Below are 8,828 nucleotides of genomic sequence, written 5' to 3'. Positions count from 1 at the left end.
CATAGAATGCTTTATAATTTTATAAATGAGTGCCTTCCCTCCTCATCTCCATCTCCTAGCTTCCCTGACTTCTTATAAGTCTCAACTTAAAGTTCCTTTTCTACTTTTTTAACACCTCTTTAATTCTAGTGCCTTCTGCCTTTTATTTCCTTTTTATCCTTATACATAGCATGCTTGAACATATTTGTTTATATAATATGGCAGCTACATGGTGCAGGGGATAGAACACCAGATCTGAAGTCAGGAAGACCTGAATTCAGACACAGGGCAAGTCACTTAACCCTGTTTGCTTCTGTTTCCTCATCTGTAAAATAAGTTGAAGAAGGAAATGGCAAACCACTCCAGTATCTTTGCCAAGAAAACACCAGAAAAGGGGTCACGAAAAGTCAGACATGACTGAACAACAAGAACAACATATTTGCTTGCTGTACTCCATTTAATAGTGAGCTCTTTGAAGGAGACTATCCTTTGCCTCTTTTGTAGCTCCAGCATTTTGCGCAATATCTGGCATAGAAAGACTATTTATTAATTGACTAATTTATTACTAAACAAAGAATACATTTGCATATAGAAAATATTCTGGATGAAATTCTCAAAATTGCAGCAAAATGAAAAAAGAGCTGTATTTGGAGTCAGGTACTTAATTTTCTACCCTGTCTCTATCACTTATTACCTGTGTGGTTTTGAAAAAGCCAACTTGTTTCTCTGGGCTGAAGTTTCCTCATTTGCAAATTAAAAGATTTGAATTAGATAACACCTGTGCTTCCTAGAATCTAGATCCATGATCCCATGAATCACAAGAGGAAAAAGAGTGAAATCTTGTCTTTTCTGGTCTGTACTTTGGGGCAGCTGGGCAATGCAATGGAAAAGAAAACCTCAGGTTGGATAACCAAGAGTCAGACACAACTGAAGCAACTCCACATCACCAACAATCTGTGCTTTCTGGGCAATGATAATTTATTTTTGTAACAATCCAATGCAAACTAACTGAGTAACAATAAATATAAGATTTTTGGATATAGCCAATGTGAGAATTTGTTTCATTTGACTACACTAATTTATTATAGGATTCTGTTTTTATTTTTCCATGGGGGAAGGAGTTTGGAGGGAGAAAAAAAATTTACCCGATAATTAAAAAACATTAATTATGGTGAAAAAGTATATGATTAATGAGTTATGCACTAAGTATTAAAGGGAATATATTCTAATCTCTAGAAGTCCTTGAAGTGTGTTCTGAAATATCAAAGAAACCATGTTTAGTTGATTTTAGTATTGCATGGCTTATCATATTCAAATGTTTTGAAAATTGAAGGTCCATGTAGAACATGGGTGGTCATATTCAGAACACTCCATCCTCTGACCATGCCAGATAAGAGAGTTTACTGAATTAACAAATTTGAGAACAGTCTTGGTGACTGAGAGACACCCAAGAAACCAGAGAACTGTCTCTGAGTGGTTGAGAGGCTAATTGGGAAGCCAAGGCACAATAAGTGAACTTTCACTTCACAGGACATGCTCTGGGGTGGAACAGAGAGAGAGAGAGGTAAAGTCATGGAAAAGGGACAAAAGTAACAAACAATAGGGTAGACAAAGGCAGAAGCAGCAGAAAATGATATAATGTTAGAGGTAGAAGAAACTTTAGAAATCACTTTGTTTTTTGTCCTTTTTATAGCATAATGCTGTCTCCCAATGTGGGGTTCAGATCTCATTCAACCTGAGTGTTGCCTGAAAAATCATTACTAGTGTAGGATACTGAGAATGGAATAAATGGAAGGACCAGGTGGCATTCATAGTTCTTTCCAGCTCTAAATCTATGATCCTATGACATATTCTAATGTTTTAAGAGTGAGAAGAAAGAAGTATTTAGAGAAAAAGCAGTACTCCCACTGACTTATCTCCCCCTCTTCAAATATGAGGATGGATAGGAGGAATTATTCAGTAGACTGGGCATAATGAGCTCAATAAAAATAACAATAGGCATGAGGCAATGAGGGGTGGGCATGCAGTACATGTTGTCAAGTGATCAGAGAGAGAGAGAGAACAGAAGTCTGTGGTCTGTTTCTCTTCTTCTCCTGATGAGTATGACCCCATCCTTCAGGCATTCTCTATACCAGAAATAAAAGCTCTTGTGCTCTCGCCTCTCCCACAACTTACTTAAAGATATTTGAACTTGAAAGAACATCAGAGATCACCCAATCACAGGTTAGAGGTCAGATGATTTAGATCAGAACTTTGGGGATTATCAGTATATGCCTCTTTATTTTACAAATGAAGAAACTGAGGGCCAGGGAAAGAAAAGGAATTTGCCTGAGGTTATTACATCAAAATCAGTAGCAGAATTAGAGCTAAAAACCTCCCAATTCAATGAGTTGCTCCCATTCCAAAAGGCTGTACTACCCTCAGAACTAAAAAGGATAGGCAGGTCTAGATTTCCCCTTCTTCTTGATTCTCATTTATAGTTGATATCTGGACAAAATTGACCCTTTTCATACTTATGGCGTTTGCAGAGTTGCTTTTACCCTTTTGTTAACCAGTTAGACTCTTTTATCCTCTTCTCTTGAATCTCTTGCTTTCTTAATCCAACACTTGTACCTTACTGATACCCACTCCCAGGTTGACTCCCACCATAGACCTCCTCTGCTCTTACATGTTACTGAGAACTTGAAAAAAGTCATGACAACTGACTCCCCTACAAAATTATGTTATCTAATCTCAGCTGGGTTTGTTGTTTGATTTAAAAAAAAAGATTTGTTCAATGGAGCAACATATTACCTTATAGACTCTTATTCAGCAAAGTATCTTTCATGCATTTGTGAAAATCATTTGAGATTTCTTGATAGATCTAATATCTCACAGGTAGAGATAATTTTGTTCTCTGATAGAAACAGCATGGTGTAGTAAAAGAATGACAAGTTTGGGGGCATCTAGGTGGTGCAGTGAATAGAGTATAGGCCCTGAAGTCAGGAGGACCTGAGTTCAAATCTAGCCTCAGACGCTTAATAATGACTTAGCTGTGTGGCCTTGGGCAAGTCACCTAACCCCATTGCTTTGCAAAAAATGAAAAAAAAATGACAAGTTTGGATGGATAGATAAGTAGATAATTTAATTTGTATTTGCCAGGAACCATGCTAGCCATTGGGGATACAAATACAAGGAAACAAAAGAGTCCTTATCTTCAAGGAGCTTACATTCTAACAGGAGAAGTCAACACATAAAAGGCAACAAGTAAAAGGTGGGGAAATTGTTCATGAGGAAGCAAGGGAGCAGATGAGAAAGTCTTAGAGTCCAAGAGTACTTGAGGTGAAACATGGCCAGTATCCTTAAACCTGGGTTCTGCTTGCTTACAACCTTGGGTAAGACACTTAGCCTTTGCTGGCCTCAGTTTGTTTATCTATAAAACAATTTGGACTTGACCTCTGAGGTGCTTTTCAGACTGAATTTATTACCTTATGAGCTTTTTATTATTAACATGAAATTAGTTGAGAGTTACTGTGGCATTGTAGATAGAAGGCTGGCTTGATCTCAGAAAGCCCTGTGTTCAAGTCATGCTGGTAACATACACTAAGGCAAATTATTTACTCTCATAGCACCCTATGCAACTTTCTAAGATTCTAGGTTATGGTATAACAGTTTCCCATTCTTCTTAAATTACAGTTCCAGAAAATTTTTTTTAATATAACAGAGGAATTATACAGGAAAATATGCTTCTTAAAGGAATTTGTCACTCTCTTCTTGGAGAAGCCTTTATCTACTTCCATGTACACACACAAAAAAGTTTCTCTCTTCTCAAAATGTGACTCTAAGAAACCTGTGGGTCCCCAACCAGGTCAAATTTTTTTACAATAATCCTAAAACATTTTGTTGTTATTTGTTATCCTTTGTGATGAAAAAAGATTATGACATCATATAAATGACGGCATAACTAGTACATTATGTTGATTCTAGTGAGGGGAGAAGTGGTCAAAGATATCCTTTTTACTGCCTCTTCCAGAACCATTTTCATGGCCTGATCTAATAGAAAACAGGATTTCTGGTGATGGGCTAGATATAGTGAGAGACCTTGGTCTTTTTGATGGGATCTTTCCCATGATATTGACAACAATTTTAATCGGGTAAATATTGATAGATAAGATCCACATAAATAGAAGCACTTTGGGATTCCTAGTAATTTTTAGAATTTAAAAGGGTTTTGAAGTCAACAAGTTTAAGAATCACTGACATTGGAGAAATCTGATCAGAAAGATGTACCTAAGCAAGGGTTGGGAAACAAGCAGCCAGAGTATTACTCCTGGAAGATTAGAAGATTTAAAGAAGACCTGTAGAACTTTGCTGTCCTAGCTAGAGAGAAATGATATGAGGACATGTAGCACAGGATGAAAAGATGCATAGGTTGCAATTTGTATCAATGGAAAGAATGTCCACAACAAAAAGCTCCATTGTCATATAAAAGCATATGGACATGGTGTTGTATATGTGGATGCCACACAGTTATGAATCGTCTTAGAATTAGAGATCATTAAAGCAGAAAAGAGCCTTAAATATCACCTAATACAATCTTTTTATTTTATAAATTTGGAAAATAAGATCCCCAAATTTCCTCCTCTATAAAACAAGGGGGATAGAGTGGATCTTGTCCAACCCAAGATCTATAATCTTAATCAAGGCCATCACTAGTCACCTTGACCTATGATTTGACACTGAACTCTGATGACTCTGGAGGAGAGAGAGTGAAGTTGATGACTTCACATAGACCTGCCTTGCTTAACTCCAGTTCACTTTCAAGTCATGACATCCTCCTGATATCATTGGTCCTGTTGAGAATGAAGGACTGACAAAACAACCACCATCACCCTAAGATCTTATAAAGAAAGGAGGCACCTTGCAGAGGTGTTTGAGAATTGGGGAAGCAGTTTTCACTATTCATAGAGTAAGAAAGATAAGCTACAAATGGGTATTAGTGTACATGTTGTTTCCCCTTGTAGAATACTTTTGTTCTTGTTTTCAGAGCGATTAGCTTTGTGCCAAACACAATATCAGTTTCAAACTCATAATTCAGGGCTTGTTAAATGGCTATGGAGTTGAGTTGGGGTGATTTGTCCAAAGCCATCCAGCAGAGCAGGGAGTCCAGAATATAAAAGAGACAACAATCTCTCCTGGAGGAAAGACAAGGAAATTTCATGATTCTAGGATCTAAACAAAACTTTTGGCAGAGAAAGACTCTAGCCAATAGTGTGTAGCAAAGAGTAGGAAGGGAAGGAGCTGGTACTTTAGTCTAGAGTTCTTTGTTGCTGGCCCTCTTTCTGAGCTCCTCAGAAAATTTCAGACAAGTCCATCATCCTGTGGAGCAGCTCCTTTGATACTCTCCTGAAAGTCTGTCTAGTGACTCACTACAATATACCACTATTCCAATACTACTCAGATGCAGATGGGGCATAAAGAGTGAAGAGAGCTGGATCCTTCTTTCCTTCAGACTGTCTTCCATTGACAGTCACTGCTATTGACCCTAAACCTTTTCTCTCTTTAAACCTTAGAAACATTTCCACAGATTCAGTACTTTTTTTCCACCTCCCTGAATATGAACCCTCCCCCAACTTTTGTTTTTGTTTTGAGGTTTTGTTTTGTTTTTCCTGTCAAAACAACTTCAAGTACAGCCTCCCCAGCTGCCACAGTTTGCCCTCGAGATCGGCATGTTCTCTCCTTTAGTATCTGATTATATTTGATTTGGTATTTCTCTGGGGGTTTCTGAGAACTAGATGTCCAAGGCTTTGCTGCTTTTTGATAAAGCCCTTCTCAACTTGGCCTTGTGGAATGTGGGTCTACTCTTTACCCCTTATAGGACTGAAACCTTGGTTTGGGACTTTAGGGACCTTCTACTATTTGCCTCTTCTCTGAGTTACTAGAACATGATGAGGTATATAGGAAGACTGTGTTCCAGGCAATAGATAGTTTCACTTTCTATAGTAGGCACAAACCCAAAGAAATCTGTTCATCAAATTCCCTTTCCCCAGTTCAGATATGCTTCCCCCTTTCCGCTCTTTAGTCAATCATATATATTTAAGTAGGACTATTCTATTTCTTGAACTTTGCATTCTTTCTCCTGCCCCTGTGAATTCCCACAGACTAGTCCTCCTGAATAGAACCCCCTCGGTCTCATCTTTGCCTCTCAGAATCAGGTCAAGTATTGCATCTTCTATTAAGTCATCCATGATTCTTGGTACTGGTGCTTTCTTCATCTCCATATTATCTCATACTGTACTTTTTTGTGAACACACATGTCTTATTCCTTCATTAGAAAAATAAGCTTCTTGAGGACAGAATTTTTTTGGTATCATCAGTACATAAACCATGATGTTTGCCCTTTGTTCTTATAAAGAACTAATGTTGTCTTTACTTGCAAGTGAATTAGATTTAAATGAGGCAGAGATGTGCAGTCACCAGCCCCATTCTCTCTCCCAGAGTCATTGGAGTCCAGTGACAAGACATAGGTCAAGATGAAAAATAGGCCAAGACTGGTGATGGACCAACATGCAGTAGAAAATGTTGTTCCTTTTTAAGCTAAGTTCTTTCCTAGGTCTCAAGTTTGTCTGAGCCAACACAGATTTAGTAATTAAAGGCTAGGTAAGAACTGAGGCAAAATATGTCATTATTTGCCTTCACAAAAGAATCAGTTTGGGAAAGGATGACCCCCAGAGTTTCTGGTCAGAACAGAAACAATTACTTAGCCCATAGTGATTAACTTGGAACAATTAGGATGAAATGCTTGATTGGAATAGAGAAGATCTGAACTTGAATAACATCTCAGAATCTGTTCTGAGATCAAAGAAAAAAAATGAAGAGGTCAGACTACATTGATCCATTTTAGCTTTAAATCAATGATCCAAATGTTTGAGTTGAATTTTGGATCGCTGAAGAAAAACAAAGACAATATTCCTATTCTTAAGGAATTATCTTTGATTCCTATATTGGGAAGGAATCTTAGAGATTTCTATTATCATTTTCAGAAAAGGAAACAAATTCAGAGGAGGAATTTAATAAAGTTAGATGGATTCTAAGTCTTTTGGGAAACATAATAATAATAATAATAATAATAATAATAATAATAATAATAATAATGAAAATGAAATAATCCAAGGACACACAAGCAGTATTCTATAATCAAGTACTAATAGACTACCAGGGCAATGAGGAGTTCAGAGAAAGAGTGAACAACCTGAGCTAGGTCTTCTGGCAAATTCCAGTGACCTCTACTACTGTTGCCTGGGTAGAATTTGGAAATGCAGGCACAAGAGTAGAAAAAGAAAGGAAAAGAAAGGTGGTAGAAAAGCATAAATATTGGACATAGACTCAATTAATTAACAAACATTTAGTAATCCTTTTCTAATACCAGATACCTTTCTGGCATGTGAGTGATAGCAAGGCAAAAATGAAATAGTCCATTGCCCTCAGGAAGTCAGTAGAATTGGGTCCAAATCCTGACTTTGCAACTTAATCATGTATGTGACCAGGCAAGTCACATCCTGTCTGTGATACCCAATTTCTACACCTCCAAAATGGGCAAATCATACATATATTAGTATATATATACTCCTAGGACTATTGTAAGGGGAAATGCTTTGTAAAGCACCACAGTAACAGGAGGCATTAATAGCATTCTGCCCTGGGGAAATTTTAGTTTCAGTTATTGTTAACAGATGCTTGGAAGGAAATATTGTTGCCCCTATCCTTTCTTGTCTTTTTCCTAGCCATGTACTCCTCTACCAAGGCTTTGTTGCAGGGAAAACAAAATAAAAAATAAAACAAGTTTCTAGGATCAGAGAACAGGTAAAGAAGAAATAGGAGAGCCTGAAATCCTGCTTGAACAAGCAGCCACTTTTTCTACCTTGGGGCTTACCCTGGCAGGGATGTGCAAGGTCACCAGCCCTACTCTCTCCCCCAGAATCATTGGAATCCAGTGACAAGACATGGGTATGGGTAAGAGTTTGGGAAAGGGCCTGGACTTAATCCCACTGCCATAGGGAATTCCTTTTAAGTATTAAAAAATAGTCCAGAGCCTGAGGTACTAGGTCACTTACTCCTCTGCTCTATGGCTCTCTCTCAATAGACCAGCATCATCATTCCCATTTTAGAGATTGTTAGTTATATCCCATCTTGCAGATAAAGAAAATAAAGCTCAGAGATTTACCTGATAGTAACAACTGCTAAATGTGCAAGCAGCTACCTGATTCTTAAAGTGAGACACAGCAGTAAAATGGATCTACCTGTAGATAAGGAAATATATTTAAAGTTTAAGTGACTTGTCTGTGGCCCAAGAGCTACTAAATAATCTGGGGCAAGCCTCCTGTGCTCCCAAAGCATCATCAGAGCTCAGCATCAAAAACAATTCTGTCCAACCAGTTCATGACTTTCTGTACCACAGGCTCCTTCCCTTCTTTCTTCAAAGACGATGGAAATTGGGAGTTTGGGTGGTATAGTACAGTAACTCTATTTTCCATTAGCAGCTCTGCTTGGTTCATTATGCTTCCCCCCTGGAAGGGATACTTACCTGAAATTTTATCACTACGTTTAGAGATTTCTTTTTTGATACTCATAATATTCTCAACTCCCTGAGTTGTCTCTGGTTAGAGGGCTGAAGGATAGAACAGAAACATCTCCCAAACCCTTTCTTTACAGAATTTCCTGTTAATTCTTCATTTTCCAAGGAATATCATACCCTCTGATTCTCCCCTACTCCAAGCCCCCACCCCTACAATTAAATTGTAAACTCCATGAGGGCAAGGACTATCTTTCTTTTTCTTATTTGTATCCCCAGAGTAAACTTAGCACAGTGC

This window comes from Macrotis lagotis, chromosome X (genome assembly GCF_037893015.1).
Source record: "Macrotis lagotis isolate mMagLag1 chromosome X, bilby.v1.9.chrom.fasta, whole genome shotgun sequence".
In the NCBI taxonomy this organism is placed as follows: Eukaryota; Metazoa; Chordata; class Mammalia; order Peramelemorphia; family Peramelidae; genus Macrotis; species Macrotis lagotis.
Note: the sequence above shows the minus strand (reverse complement) of the source record.